The sequence below is a fragment of the Schistocerca serialis genome, chromosome 3, assembly GCF_023864345.2.
Source record: "Schistocerca serialis cubense isolate TAMUIC-IGC-003099 chromosome 3, iqSchSeri2.2, whole genome shotgun sequence".
NCBI classification, from domain to species: Eukaryota; Metazoa; Arthropoda; class Insecta; order Orthoptera; family Acrididae; genus Schistocerca; species Schistocerca serialis.
The window spans coordinates 457,068,242-457,085,577 of record NC_064640.1 but is presented as its reverse complement, the minus strand read 5'-3'; positions in this window follow the sequence as shown (position 1 = coordinate 457,085,577).

Below are 17,336 nucleotides of genomic sequence, written 5' to 3'. Positions count from 1 at the left end.
CTTAAAACGCAACCTTAAAATACACAAACAGGTGTTACTTATGTGAAGAACGCCGTTCTTGGAGTCCAGAAATTAATTATACTTTCTAAGTGTCTCATCTTACAGTGGATTCTATCGTACGAGTCTTCGATGTGGAAAACGAATGTCAAGTGAATATAGCGAGGTAACGCCGGCCTACACCCGGAAGTAAATGCACTATCAGAGTGTTGACAAATACTTGCTACGACGCTGCCATTTCTCGGCTCTCTTACGAGGCAGCTTTTCAGCGAAATGCTTACCGTGATTCTCCGATATGGTTCTTCAGAGTGGAGACGCGCACGCACGTTTGGTTTTTATGCGGCGTTCTCCCCTGATGGTTTCTGACGTCGCCTTGTGGGCTATGTATACATTTGAGACATTCAATTATGATTAATCCAGAATGATACAAGTTTCAGCTTCCGGCGTGGAAGAAGGCTGTTGACGCCGACATTATATCATTTCAACGTAGGGAAAGCAAAACGGGTCATTCAATGTTTCTCATTCAACATAAAGCATGAGAGATAATTTTCCGTAAAGTTCATAATCATCTAAAAATACAAACGAAGTAAAAATACATCTGAAGTCTCTTCGAATTGAATGTAATGTAAGATACCAAACGTTTTGCACCTCGATGTCGAATTTGTCCACGTGCAATCTTTTGCAGCATACAAAAAGAATGTCATGATTACCACGAGAATGAAGAAATATGTTGGTACGGATGGACGCAAGAAGAGACGCAGTCAACAAATATTCGATTCCTCATGGCATTCATTTCATTTGAGACGTAAGAAGAGTTAAAGCGGGATATTACTTTTGTTAACACGAAAGATATGCCGCACATATTGATAACGAGGAAGTCTGCGTCTTCATACGTTTCCTCCTTGAAATCTGTATGCTCTCTTATATACTAAGTAGCCTGATCATTGTTTCAGTAATGTTACCCTCTTGTTTGACCCCGTAACGATGAACAGATTCCAAATGCATGTCTCTGCATGAAAGTAGCTGTTCGAACTCTTCCTGCGTTGCTTTTTGTGTTTTATTGCTTGGAATTCCTGAAGCAGACCACTGTGCCTTCCCCCCTTGTGGGTTAGGTCTCAAAACTAAACCGCTTTTTATCCAATGGCATAATTTATTCAGACAGCATCAGCACAAGACTATCAAACAAAGCCTTCCATTTACAGTTGCAACGCTCTAACCAGCACTGACCGAAGTGTAATCCACGGTCATGGTCCGAAATTAGCAGCTGTCTGCTACTGTGGCAAAGTCCGTACTACACTTTCGACTCCGCAGCACCATTTTATTTGGTAACACTGTGTAGTTGCAGAGTTGTGCCAGCATGTCTGCCCTCACACTGTCAACTTTACGTATCTCACTTCTCCTGTAGCGTTGATCACGAGGAGCAGAAGTAAATGAGTGTATTCTGCATGACGTTACATTCAGTATTCCCTTCTTTCATAGCCACTCTTCATGTGCATCGATACCAAATAGGAACGTGAAAACTCTTGCGAGTGAGAGAATGACATTAACAATCGTATCAAGAACAATCAAATAATGAATGATGTTTATTCCAACGCAGAACGAGAATGGCTTTAAATATAAAAATCTATATCTATATCCATATCTATTGATCTTTGAGTTGGCACAATGCAAATATATTCTTAGCATTTAGTTACTGAATTTAGTTCGGGATGTTTGCAGAGAAAAGGAAAAGTCGGTACTTCTCGCTAGTGTAATATAATGTGAACCAGCAACTACCCTTTCCTTAGAACACGACTCAAGCAGGTCCCCAAGTAGATACCAAGTCACTGCTGCATTCTGTTCCTTGACATTGCTCTGATGACGGTTAATGCAGATAGTTCCGATTATGAAATACAAAACGTTTTGCAGGTTAGTTCCTAGGATAGTAACACTAAATTTGCGTTGTAGGCGGCACATGAACGTGACGACTATCCATATTACTCATCAATATAAAAAGACAATATTATGGGAATTTAGCAGGATTACCCAACATGAATTCTGAAATTGGTTGACTGACCGCACAGGTGCTAAACGTCGTCAAGAGCATACGATGTCCTAATCGCATTAGGAATATGAAGATCGTCTTCGACAGCTCGCAACTTTCACATTGCTATCTCCACCCTACTCCTGACAGCCCTCGGTGGAACTCTTGCAGCGTAAGCTTATTGTAACTAATCTAAAAATTATTGGACAGGAACATTGTCCTATTCAAAAAAAGTAAAATGTTACACACTGTTGACATCAAACGGACATTACCTATGTCCTGTCTCGTGTCCTACTCATCTACAGTATCAAGTGTACTATCAAAATGATTATATATAATGGATGATAATGTAATGCATTGATACCAGATGGTGGGTTCACAACAGTATTGACGCGAAAATAAAAAAGAAGTTCGCAAAAGTGCAGTTGTGCATTTTCGTACGTTTTCATCTAGAGATGTACAGTCGTGCTCAAAAGTATCCGAACGACCTGAATTGCATTTCGCCTGATTCGCATGCAACCGGCATAACGCAGCTGTCTAGCAGGTCCTCTAATCGCTCCTTGGTACAGTCGTTTGACTATTGAAAATGGTTCCAACAAGTCGCCACTAGAAAACACTGCTCTGTACCGCAATAACTCAAGATGTAAAGTAATACCACGATACTACAAATATCAGGGAACACCTTATCACAGATAAGACTGTCCTTGAGGCTTGTAAGCTCACATTTATTACAATAAATGACGTACCTGAAATGTTACCACTCTCATTATTACGTCAGATTGGTAATGCACGTAGTAAGTTCGTCGTATTCATGATTTCCTCTTCAAAGTAACATACCATACTTATTATTTAACACAAAATGACATTAAAAATTTAAGTTATTCACGAGCAGCTAGTTGAGAATATGTATGAACTTCAAATGACACGACGAACCGTCTTGTTCCGCACATGGATTCAAACCCAGCTCATGCAGACTAAATGGTTCAAATGGCTCTGAGTACTATGGTACTTAACATCTGTGGTCATCAGTCCCCTAGAACTTAGAACTACTTAAACCTAACTAACCTAAGGACATCACACACGTCCATGCCCGAGGCAGGATTCGAACCTGCGACGGGAGCAGTCGCGCGATTCCGGACTGAGCGCCTAGAACCGCTAGACCACCGCGGCCGGCATGCAGACTAAGCAAAGATTTCGTTACTGACGGAAACCAACAGTCATTCCTGATTAGGCATACAGAGAGTGATATACCTCGATTTTAGACAGTATCAGTTAGCAAATATCAACTTTAAATTGCATAACGCAAACATGTTTAACAGACGCGAATTCCTACCCATCATCTATTGTCCCTGTTAACGAACTACGAGAGATGTTAAATATTGCTTCTTCACAAGTAACTTGCTTGAAATGCCGTGAGGTAAAGCTTTGTCTTGGACACGGATTCGAACCCAGAACCTAATCGGATTGCTATCGAAGCACAGTCAAATGTGACATATCGGATTTTCACGGCAGTAGCTAGATGTTTTAACTGAAATGACGAAACATTAATTTTTTCCTTCCCAGGACTCCTACCCGGCACCTATCGCTGTTATATTCTAGAGAAAACGAACGTTAAATATGGGTTTGTTGAGCCAGCAGTGATATGTGAGCATGTTTGAACTAGAAATAATATGACGAAGAGTTCAGCGCTCACTAGGAATAGAGCCCCACACATATCGTTGTTGACTACACGCAAAGAGACGTCAGCTACCGAATTTTTCTCCACCAGCTGCTCAGAATAACATCTTGAACTTACAGTCATCTCGCAAATAGTTCTGTGTCTCACTGGGAGTTAAAAACGTCAGATATCGTTAGTGTTGACAACGAATGAAAATACATTAAAAATCAAAATTCTTATCTACCAGCAGATAGGTGTTCTCATGCTAGAGCTTGATAATACACAATTAAATCTTTAGTGCCGGGCCAGGTTTCTATCCAATTCACGCGTAATATATGGAGATGTTGAGGAATCTGCAGTTTTGAACAAACAACAAATTGTAGCCGAGCTGTATTGTCACGAAGGGATCAAATTCCGCGTTAAGGGCGGTCTGAGTTGCATTCCCAGTTCAGAACCAATTTTATCGACATACAGAAGCTCAGATAAAAGATGGAATAAGTGTCCTGTGACCATACATAGCGTTTGTTTCGTCACTTGAAATAAATAACTAGTATAAAAAAGGTTACTGGTGATAGAGTTTCTACATGTCGCCACTCCAGACTTTATTGTGGTTCCACCTACCGTCTACTTGGTAGAGAAGGAAAATCATCTTTAATGTGAATTTTCAGACCACACTGCCATTACATCTTCTTCACTTGGTGTAGCCAGGAGAGAATGGACTCTGTCTCTCCCTATCTAAAATCATTGACAGAAGTGGGAATCCAACCCAGACCATAGGTATAACAACCTACCATCCGTCCAACAGACCACGAAATCCTCTTCTCTCATTTTTCTATCGTAACGCCGTTGCGCCACACTGGAAGAGAATTCTGACACACAGGCGTCCTGTAGTAATTTGCACCATGTTCAGTAAATTCATTTACTTGGTTGACCGAATCATCATGAACTAGCTGCCTCGGCTACCCAGTGCATTCATTCCATTCTATTTTGTAATCACCGAAACAAAATCGCGTAACTGCCACCTACACAGGACTGCCAACAGTGTAGGATGCAGAACTTTAAATAGGAAGTGTTCCTTTCCACTTGAGCTATTCTATTGCGCTATCTGTTTGTAGAAAACGTCGTTCAGTAAAAAGAAAGAAAAGCTGTAACTGTTTGTCTCTCAGAAGTCAAGACCTGGCCATATGCATAATCTCACAGTGCTGTGGAATCCAAAAGTTCTGGAGGAATAGTTGTCGAGCTCTGGAGCTGTTGTAGATACGTGTCAGCTAGTAGCGTAGATAAGATGTCGCGAGTTCGAATACATTCAGTGCTACATTTTTTAAAACGCAATTCTGCTGTCTTCTGAAGTTGTCAGTCTAATAGAACTTTGAACATACTTCCCTTCACTTCTCAACCCAAAGTAGTCGCATGTGGAAAAAGGGCTAACTACTGTGACATTTTGTTCTGTTCAGGTTTAATAGATAGCAGGCAGCAGATGCATCTCGAAGATGTGTAGGGAGAGCGCATCGTGCCATAATATGTCAGAAAAGTATTTTCTACATTAGCTGTCGTGTGGTAGTGATATTTTATTCTTCTTCAAACTTTGTTTGACAGCTTTAACTCGAACAGGTTTTCTACATGCATGTAATCAATAAACTGCATGTGCATTGTCAGACCGTCATAGGGAACATCAGAGAATTCGCATATATCGTTGATGATTAATTTCTCTCTCATGTTTACTATTGTTTTAACAACACTAAAGGAAACCTTACGAAAATTGTGCACTGTATTATAAGAAATGAAATAAAACTAACCACGATAACCTTACGACGAAAGTATGTTTTAATAAAACCGAGTATCTGTACACAAACGTGCCTCTATCGACGCGAATTAGTAAAATACTACTCACTTAGATTTTGATTGGGTCTGTGTTTAATTGGTATGCTGTGCGTACTGAAGAGGTATGCAAATGTGGCATTTCATAAATATAGTTACGTATTCCTAGAAACCCAAAATTCGCTTGTCAGCAGCGGAAAGAGGCGTTACCTGTTGTGCAGCATTGTAAGTTTTTCAACATTGCACTATGAGCCGAAAGTATTTTCTTGCGATTTCCTTAATGATGTTTGATCCGACTCCTTGTAGCTCTTTCACAGAAGGGATAAAAACGTTGCAGTCAGTGAGACTGGAACTGCGAGCCACAACAGACGCTTTTCTACAGGTCAGCACGTTACCACAGAGCTGGCGAAGAGATATGGGCCCAAACTTCCTCTTACGAGGGCAATAGTGCCTAGAACTCGTAAACCGCTATTTAAAGGTCGAGATTAGTTGCGATTTCCACCTGCAACGACTTTCCTGGGCTGAAAACCGTAAATTTACAATCTTTTGTTACCCTTCAAGCGATAATAACTCAGATTATTCAATGGAAATGACAGGTAAAATCAAGTGAACTTTGAGGCTTAATTCCGTGCACACCAGGAAGTAACTCGTCGATCACAGAGTTGCCAAACATAAGTTGCCTTGTTGCCAAATCTCAGTTACAATACCAGCAGGAAGAAGTCGAACCAATGTGATCCTACAGCGGGCTGGGAAGTGACCATAGCTGGTGTCTCCAAGTCGCGGCTGCTACGGCCTGGAATACGTAATGCGTCTGATTCGCTTACTGTAACTAGGTTTAGGGACGGGGGCGTAGTTACTAATAATACTCAGAATTGACTGCAAACTAAGCATCATAAATCAGTAACTCTCATTGTTGTTTTTATATTTCTTTCGCAAGTGTACTCAAAACTAAGAAACTCATTCACAGGCGTTTTCGTGCCTCGTCGATAGTCGAGCACAACAAACAAATAAAAATAAAAAAGTATGTGTGTGTGTGTGTGTGTGTGTGTGTGTGTGAGAGAGAGAGAGAGAGAGAGAGAGAGAGAGAGAGAGAGAGAGAGAGAGAGAGATAAAAAAGAATGAGAGAGAGTGTAAAAAGTTGTTGTAAAGAAATTGAATCATGGTATTTAAAGAAATCTTTCATTATAATGACACTTTACACATCATTACGAAATGTCGTATTCATGATCTATGGAGCAAGAATTAATCTAAAGTAATCTAATCTAATCACATCATATTGATGACTAGCCATAAAGAGTCATGAATTACCGAAATTTTTGCCAATACCAGTAACCAAATCTGAACCTGAAAATAAAAGACGACATGTTTTGTAATAAACCGTAACTCCTATCAAGACCCTTTCGTCCCTGTTATCTAACCACGAAAGATGTCTGATATACCTCCATTCTGAAGTAACAAAATGTGCATGCATTTAAAGATGAAGTGCATGATGTGAAGTTCTGTGACGGAGATACGAACCCAACACGTACTCGGATTGTTAACTAAGAAAAATCAAATGGTACGTATCGGTTTTTCTTACGAGCCGCTAGGTGTCTGAATCTAAAATAAGGATACAAACTTTTGTGCCTAAGGTGACAGGTGGAAATCGCAACTAATCTCGACCTTTAAATAGCGGTTTACTAGTTCTAGGCACTATTGCCCTCGTAAGTGGAAGTTTGGGCCCATACCTCTTCGCCAGCTCTGTGGTAACGTGCTGACCTGTGGAAAAGCGTCTGTTGTGGCTCGCAGTTCCAGTCTCACTGAGTGCAACGTTTTTATCCCTTCTGTGAAAGAGCTACAAGGAGTTGGATCACGAACGTAGCTTAAGTATCAGTTTCTTACTCACGAACAGTAAGATGTGTGCGTGTTTGACCAGAAATAACGACACCTGTTGCGATTGTTGGCAACACATGAACAGACATTAAAAATGCGAGTTAATTTTCACTAGCAGGTGGGTGTGCACTTCATAGAGCTGGAAATGAAATTATGAATATTTTTGTACTGGATCAGGATTCGGACCCACATATTTACCTTTGGAGGAGACCTAGAGGAGACTGCAGTCTTGGGAAAAGGAACGAAATGATTGAACTATACTGTTCCGAGAGATTCAGATCCTCGAAAGAGGTGATACGAATGCGAATCACAGTCCAGCACCAAATTTTTCAACGTCTCTAGTTCAATCAAGTACAAGTAAACTAAGAGCCTTGTCCCTTTAAATGGCTATCGGTTCATCAAATAAAATAAAATTTGCTAATGTAAGTAAGCTTACTGGCGACTGTATTTCTGTTTACAATGACTTCCGCTATGTCATTTCCCAACGTATACTGGCTCTGCCCAGTTGGTAATGAAGTAACAATGCAGATTCTGGATTATAACGTCTTTCTCTTGAGGTTACCAGAGGTAAAATAAATCTGTTTGTGCCTCTTAAAAGCAAATGCCTGAACCCACGCATTGCACCTGTGATAGTTCGTTCCACCAGACCATTGTGGCCACATTTCCCAGCCCCTGGAGTGTGCTGTAACGGATGATGTGCTTTACTTACAAAATTAATCACGGTGGAAAAAATGCGAGCCTATCAAATAGTTAAGTAGAAGCAAGCTTCTGACGCAGAGATTATGCTATTCTCATGTCAGCAGGATCTAAAGACTCTTCTAGGAATCATAGAATGGCTCTGAGCACTATGGGACTTAACTCCTGAGGTCATCAGTCACCTAGATCTTAGATCTACTTAAACCTAACTAACCTAAGGACATCACACACATCCATGCCCGAGGCAGGATTCGAACCTGCGACCGTGGCGGTCGCGCTGTTCCAGACTTTTGCGCCTAGAACCGCTAGGCCACACCGGCCGGCCTAGTCATCATAGGCTGGAAGGGTAACATAAGATTGTAAATTTACGGTTTTCAGCCCAGGAAAGTCGTTGCAGGTGGAAATCGCAACTAATCTCGACCTTTAAATAGCGGTTTACTAGTTCTAGGCACTATTGCCCTCGTAAGAGGAAGTTTGGGGCCATACCTCTTCGCCAGCTATGTGGTAACGTGCAGACCTGTGAAAAAGCGTCTGTTGTGGCTCGCAGTTCCAGTCTCACTGACTGCAACGTTTTTATCCCTTCTGTGAAAGAGCTACAAGGAGTCGGATCAAACATCATTAAGGAAATCGCAAGAAAATACTTTCGGCTCATAGTGCAATGTTGAAAAACTTACAATGCTGCACAACAGGTAACGCCTCTTTCCGCTGCTGACAAGCGAATTTTGGGTTTCTAGGAATACGTAACTATATTTATGAAATGCCACATTTGCATACCTCTTCAGTACGCACAGCATACCAATTAAACACAGACCCAATCAAAATCTAAGTGAGTAGTATTTTACTAATTCGCGTCGATAGAGGCACGTTTGTGTACAGATACTCGGTTTTATTAAAACATACTTTCGTCGTAAGGTTATCGTGGTTAGTTTTATTTCATTTCTTATAATACAGTGCACAATTTTCGTAAGGTTTCCTTTAGTGTTGTTAAAACAATAGTAAACATGAGAGAGAAATTAATCATCAACGATATATGCGAATTCTCTGATGTTCCCTATGACGGTCTGACAATGCACATGCAGTTTATTGATTACATGCATGTAGAAAACTTGTTCGAGTTAAAGCTGTCAAACAAAGTTTGAAGAAGAATAAAATATCACTACCACACGACAGCTAATGTAGAAAATACTTTTCTGACATATTATGGCACGATGCGCTCTCCCTACACATCTTCGAGATGCATCTGCTGCCTGCTATCTATTAAACCTGAACAGAACAAAATGTCACAGTAGTTAGCCCTTTTTCCACATGCGACTACTTTGGGTTGAGAAGTGAAGGGAAGTATGTTCAAAGTTCTATTAGATTGACAACTTCAGAAGACAGCAGAATTGCGTTTTAAAAAATGTAGCACTGAATGTATTCGAACTCGCGACATCTTATCTACGCTACTAGCTGACACGTAGCTACAACAGCTCCAGAGCTCGACAACTATTCCTCCAGAACTTTTGGATTCCACAGCACTGTGAGATTATGCATATGGCCAGGTCTTGACTTCTGAGAGACAAACAGTTACAGCTTTTCTTTCTTTTTACTGAACGACGTTTTCTACAAACAGATAGCGCAATAGAATAGCTCAAGTGGAAAGGAACACTTCCTATTTAAAGTTCTGCCTCCTACACTGTTGGCAGTCCTGTGTAGGTGGCAGTTACGCGATTTTGTTTCGGTGATTACAAAATAGAATGGAATGAATGCACTGGGTAGCCGAGGCAGCTAGTTCATGATGATTCGGTCAACCAAGTAAATGAATTTACTGAACATGGTGCAAATTACTACAGGACGCCTGTGTGTCAGAATTCTCTTCCAGTGTGGCGCAACGGCGTTACGATAGAAAAATGAGAGAAGAGGATTTCGTGGTCTGTTGGACGGATGGTAGGTTGTTATACCTATGGTCTGGGTTGGATTCCCACTTCTGTCAATGATTTTAGATAGGGAGAGACAGAGTCCATTCTCTCCTGGCTACACCAAGTGAAGAAGATGTAATGGCAGTGTGGTCTGAAAATTCACATTAAAGATGATTTTCCTTCTCTACCAAGTAGACGGTAGGTGGAACCACAATAAAGTCTGGAGTGGCGACATGTAGAAACTCTATCACCAGTAACCTTTTTTATACTAGTTATTTATTTCAAGTGACGAAACAAACGCTATGTATGGTCACAGGACACTTATTCCATCTTTTATCTGAGCTTCTGTATGTCGATAAAATTGGTTCTGAACTGGGAATGCAACTCAGACCGCCCTTAACACGGAATTTGATCCCTTCGTGACAATACAGCTCGGCTACAATTTGTTGTTTGTTCAAAACTGCAGATTCCTCAACATCTCCATATATTACGCGTGAATTGGATCGAAACCTGGCCCGGCACTAAAGATTTAATTGTGTATTATCAAGCTCTAGCATGAGAACACCTATCTGCTGGTAGATAAGAATTTTGATTTTTAATGTATTTTCATTCGTTGTCAACACTAACGATATCTGACGTTTTTAACTCCCAGTGAGACACAGAACTATTTGCGAGATGACTGTAAGTTCAAGATGTTATTCTGAGCAGCTGGTGGAGAAAAATTCGGTAGCTGACGTCTCTTTGCGTGTAGTCAACAACGATATGTGTGGGGCTCTATTCCTAGTGAGCGCTGAACTCTTCGTCATATTATTTCTAGTTCAAACATGCTCACATATCACTGCTGGCTCAACAAACCCATATTTAACGTTCGTTTTCTCTAGAATATAACAGCGATAGGTGCCGGGTAGGAGTCCTGGGAAGGAAAAAATTAATGTTTCGTCATTTCAGTTAAAACATCTAGCTACTGCCGTGAAAATCCGATATGTCACATTTGACTGTGCTTCGATAGCAATCCGATTAGGTTCTGGGTTCGAATCCGTGTCCAAGACAAAGCTTTACCTCACGGCATTTCAGGCAAGTTACTTGTGAAGAAGCAATATTTAACATCTCTCGTAGTTCGTTAACAGGGACAATAGATGATGGGTAGGAATTCGCGTCTGTTAAACATGTTTGCGTTATGCAATTTAAAGTTGATATTTGCTAACTGATACTGTCTAAAATCGAGGTATATCACTCTCTGTATGCCTAATCAGGAATGACTGTTGGTTTCCGTCAGTAACGAAATCTTTGCTTAGTCTGCATGCCGGCCACGGTGGTCTAGCGGTTCTAGGCGCTCAGTCCGGAATCGCGAGACTGCTCCCGTCGCAGGCTCGAATCCTGCCTCGGGCATGGACGTGTGTGATGTCCTTAGGTTAGTTAGGTTTAAGTAGTTCTAAGTTCTAGGGGACTGATGACCACAGATGTTAAGTACCATAGTACTCAGAGCCATTTGAACCATTTAGTCTGCATGAGCTGGGTTTGAATCCATATGCGGAACAAGACGGTTCGTCGTGACATTTGAAGTTCATACATATTCTCAGCTAGCTGCTCGTGAATAACTTAAATTTTTAATGTCATTTTGTGTTAAATAATAAGTATGGTATGTTACTTTGAAGAGGAAATCATGAATACGACGAACTTACTACGTGCATTACCAATCTGACGTAATAATGAGAGTGGTAACATTTCAGGTACGTCATTTATTGTAATAAATGTGAGCTTACAAGCCTCAAGGACAGTCTTATCTGTGATAAGGTGTTCCCTGATATTTGTAGTATCGTGGTATTACTTTACATCTTGAGTTATTGCGGTACAGAGCAGTGTTTTCTAGTGGCGACTTGTTGGAACCATTTTCAATAGTCAAACGACTGTACCAAGGAGCGATTAGAGGACCTGCTAGACAGCTGCGTTATGCCGGTTGCATGCGAATCAGGCGAAATGCAATTCAGGTCGTTCGGATACTTTTGAGCACGACTGTACATCTCTAGATGAAAACGTACGAAAATGCACAACTGCACTTTTGCGAACTTCTTTTTTATTTTCGCGTCAATACTGTTGTGAACCCACCATCTGGTATCAATGCATTACATTATCATCCATTATATATAATCATTTTGATAGTACACTTGATACTGTAGATGAGTAGGACACGAGACAGGACATAGGTAATGTCCGTTTGATGTCAACAGTGTGTAACATTTTACTTTTTTTGAATAGGACAATGTTCCTGTCCAATAATTTTTAGATTAGTTACAATAAGCTTACGCTGCAAGAGTTCCACCGAGGGCTGTCAGGAGTAGGGTGGAGATAGCAATGTGAAAGTTGCGAGCTGTCGAAGACGATCTTCATATTCCTAATGCGATTAGGACATCGTATGCTCTTGACGACGTTTAGCACCTGTGCGGTCAGTCAACCAATTTCAGAATTCATGTTGGGTAATCCTGCTAAATTCCCATAATATTGTCTTTTTATATTGATGAGTAATATGGATAGTCGTCACGTTCATGTGCCGCCTACAACGCAAATTTAGTGTTACTATCCTAGGAACTAACCTGCAAAACGTTTTGTATTTCATAATCGGAACTATCTGCATTAACCGTCATCAGAGCAATGTCAAGGAACAGAATGCAGCAGTGACTTGGTATCTACTTGGGGACCTGCTTGAGTCGTGTTCTAAGGAAAGGGTAGTTGCTGGTTCACATTATATTACACTAGCGAGAAGTACCGACTTTTCCTTTTCTCTGCAAACATCCCGAACTAAATTCAGTAACTAAATGCTAAGAATATATTTGCATTGTGCCAACTCAAAGATCAATAGATATGGATATAGATATAGATTTTTATATTTAAAGCCATTCTCGTTCTGCGTTGGAATAAACATCATTCATTATTTGATTGTTCTTGATACGATTGTTAATGTCATTCTCTCACTCGCAAGAGTTTTCACGTTCCTATTTGGTATCGATGCACATGAAGAGTGGCTATGAAAGAAGGGAATACTGAATGTAACGTCATGCAGAATACACTCATTTACTTCTGCTCCTCGTGATCAACGCTACAGGAGAAGTGAGATACGTAAAGTTGACAGTGTGAGGGCAGACATGCTGGCACAACTCTGCAACTACACAGTGTTACCAAATAAAATGGTGCTGCGGAGTCGAAAGTGTAGTACGGACTTTGCCACAGTAGCAGACAGCTGCTGATTTCGGACCATGACCGTGGATTACACTTCGGTCAGTGCTGGTTAGAGCGTTGCAACTGTAAATGGAAGGCTTTGTTTGATAGTCTTGTGCTGATGCTGTCTGAATAAATTATGCCATTGGATAAAAAGCGGTTTAGTTTTGAGACCTAACCCACAAGGGGGGAAGGCACAGTGGTCTGCTTCAGGAATTCCAATCAATAAAACACAAAAAGCAACGCAGGAAGAGTTCGAACAGCTACTTTCATGCAGAGACATGCATTTGGAATCTGTTCATCGTTACGGGGTCAAACAAGAGGGTAACATTATTGAAACAATGATCAGGCTACTTAGTATATAAGAGAGCATACAGATTTCAAGGAGGAAACGTATGAAGACGCAGACTTCCTCGTTATCAATTTGTGCGGCATATCTTTCGTGTTAACAAAAGTAATATCCCGCTTTAACTCTTCTTACGTCTCAAATGAAATGAATGCCATGAGGAATCGAATATTTGTTGACTGCGTCTCTTCTTGCGTCCATCCGTACCAACATATTTCTTCATTCTCGTGGTAATCATGACATTCTTTTTGTATGCTGCAAAAGATTGCACGTGGACAAATTCGACATCGAGGTGCAAAAAGTTTGGTATCTTACATTACATTCAATTCGAAGAGACTTCAGATGTATTTTTACTTCGTTTGCATTTTTAGATGATTATGAACTTTACGGAAAATTATCTCACATGCTTTATGTTGAATGAGAAACATTGAATGACCCGTTTTGCTTTCCCTACGTTGAAATGATATAATGTCGGCGTCAACAGCCTTCTTCCACGCCGGAAGCTGAAACTTGTATCACTCTGGATTAATCATAATTGAATGTCTCAAATGTATACATAGCCCACAAGGCGACGTCAGAAACCATCAGGGGAGAACGCCGCATAAAAACCAAACGTGCGCGCGCGTCTCCACTCTGAAGAACCATATCGGAGAATCACGGCAAGCATTTCGCTGAAAAGCTGCCTCGTAAGAGAGCCGAGAAATGGCAGCGTCGTAGCAAGTATTTGTCAACACTCTGATAGTGCATTTACTTCCGGGTATAGGCCAGCGTTATCTCGCTAAATTCACTTGACATTCGTTTTCCACATCGAAGACTCGTACGATAGAATCCACTGTAAGATGAGACACTTAGAAAGTATAATTAATTTCTGGACTCCAAGAACGGCGTTCTTCACATAAGTAACACCTGTTTGCGTATTTTAAGGTTGCGTTTTAAGGCTCAGGCAACATCGCAGTGACTATAGTCCGTCTCTTGTCGCCAGTGTGTCGTTAGCTCAGAGGTTATTCGTCATATTGTGGCTTTTCTAACGCGGGACATTCTGAATCGGAATACTCCCCTTTCATTATTAGTTCCGGGACGTGGTTATTTTCCTCGGACAAAGACCAATGCTGTGAATTGGATTCGCGGACATGCCATTCACTACCTATTTGGACAAACTGTAGACTCTGTACTCGGTTTTTGGACATACCTCAACGACCGTCATTATGTCGTTGTCCGCCACCCAAAATACAGACAATTTTTCTCGAACTTCCTTGGGAGTGCTTTCCACGACCCGCCTCGCAGCTGGAATGTGTTAAGCCAAGAGTGAAGAAGGTTTTCAGTTTGAACCAATGAACATTTCTGAACTACTGAACGGAACACACCAATTTCGAGAAGACGTGACTCAACATATTACCAGCGGGGCGCAGAAGGCGTCTGATCAATTACACAACAAAAATAAACAAAAAGAATCAAAATAATAATAAAATTCAGAAAAAGGAAGATTTTGTTTTGTTTGTAATGATAGCCCTAGCCTTGAATTCCTATATTTCCCCTGGTATATAGGCAGCTCTTGGAGTAGGTTTAGTCAGGAGCCAACGCCTGAAGTGGACCAGCTTTATTTATTTTTGTTATAGGATGAAAAGTGGCGGTGGCACTTAGTTTCTTTTTTTATTGCCATTTTCCTAAGGGGCTTTAAAATAAAAGAGAAAAAAGGGGTAATCGCCAAAATAAGTAAAAGAAAAAAAGCAAAATAAAAAAAAAGAGGTTCCCTTGTGCCTTGCGGTGGTCGTACTGTATGACATAGCAGTTCCGATCTCGGTGGAAGCCGCTGACTACAACCTTTTATTTTCCATTTTAATTAATGGAGTTGCAAGCTGCTAGTAAAAATTCTTTATACGAAATCTGAAGAATGCCTTTAAACATCAATCTTCGTCCGATTTCGACTTAGTAAATTAAGTTACTATCATGGATGTCTGCTTTGCAAATGCCAAGGTGCTTCACTGTAAAATAGATCCTGAAAAGATTCAAAGCGACTGTCAACGATATAAATTTGAGTTTTGTTCGTCATATAGGTCTAACATGTCAGAAGGTTGTTTATGACGTGCACATGTTGATTAATATAGTTCCCCTCTTCTAAATTTTTGCAATAGCATTTAACTGTAGACGTTTTCTAACACCGGCGTTAGCAATTCCTTTCCGTTCTCTGAAACCTCCAAAACGACATATTTTTCTGGTCTAAATCTGACGACCTTAACTATCACTTCCGATCAACATTAAATACTTCATGAACCCATACATGGAACTTCAAATGTGCAGTGTTCCTGCACTGCTACAGAGCTTGCATTGCAAGGTATTCACACAGTTTATCGCATAGAGTTACTATAAGGAATGAAACAAGAACTGTAATACACTTTACACCACAGACGCTCACCCCGGCTTGACGAAAACATCCGAACATTGACCAAAAGTTGCACAAATAATTGAGTTTGAAAGGAAAAGAAACGAGGCATGAAGCATTTGTAAATTCATCGAATGTAGCGAGGTGGTTTAATTTCGTCCCAGTCTATAAAATTTATTTCGGGCCATACTCAGCTCTTGCCGATTAATGTAATATAATACCCGCCTAATAATCAGGGCGTCTGTCTCCGTTGCTTTTGAGCCTGAATGGAAATCGTAGAAATTTTCTGTGGAGCAACGTTTAATAATAAAGCGTTTTAAATCATCAAAAGCGATGAGCGGTAGCAGGCGCTTTCGATAAAGAACGGGGGAGTGCAGCGCCGCTGCTGTCGCCACGGCCGCTGCCAGTAGCCTGCAAATGGATCCCGGAACTTTGCCGCATACGGTGTCCAGAGGAGGACATTCTGCAGGAAATCTGCAGCAAAATCGTTACTGGATAAAATTTTGATATCGGTGTGTTAGAAAGCGAAATAGATTGAATCTGCGCTACCATTACATTCACGTCTTCAGCATTCAGACAGAAGAGGCTATAAAAATATTTTATGCCAGCTGCTCTCGATCCACTGACATTACGAACAGAAACAACGCACGCTACCGCTAGATCACAGGCGTAATCAGCCTAGGATATCTCTATCATGGGACAAGTTTTCCTCCAGGAAGTTGCGCAGTCTGCAGTGTTGCCAGATTGTGCAGATAACCGGACTTAGAGAATTAGCGAGTTGGCCAGTTTTTTTGTCCCATGTCGCGATCGGCGCTGACTTAGCCTCTGAAGCGGCCGGCGCCGGTCGAGTTTTATGTCAAAGAGTGTACAACCATTCATTACGGTTTAGATGTGTCCAAATGCTTTGATTCAGTGCGACCACTTTTCGCACACAACCTTCCATAATTTTTTTCAGCGGTTGCAACAACTTGGCTTCACAGTCTTCGTGATCGAATGTTGACAACAAGGCAAATAACTGTTTACACAGTCGTCTATTCTTACTTAGTTCCTTGCATTTCAGCTGCTCCTCAGAAAGTTTCGCGTATTGCCTTTGGACTCATCTATTAGTAAGAATTGCTTTTCTGGCTCTATGTATACATACCTCCCTTTCATTTTCGGGATCTCTTTAGGTAGTGGAAGTACTCTATTCAAGTTGAAATTATTGTTATCTATCAAGGGGATGTTGATTACATAGCCTAATATACTAACCACGATGAAAACATCTAAATCAATTATTCTTAGTAGTAGGTAACCTGAGTATTCGGCTAGACGAACAGGAAACTTTACATATTTTATCTCGTCACGTATTAAACTTAAGTATTTCACAATTTGAGCTGGGTTTATGCTGTGCGCCTTCAGTATTCCCTTTAGTGAATTTACAATAGCGTGTACCATCT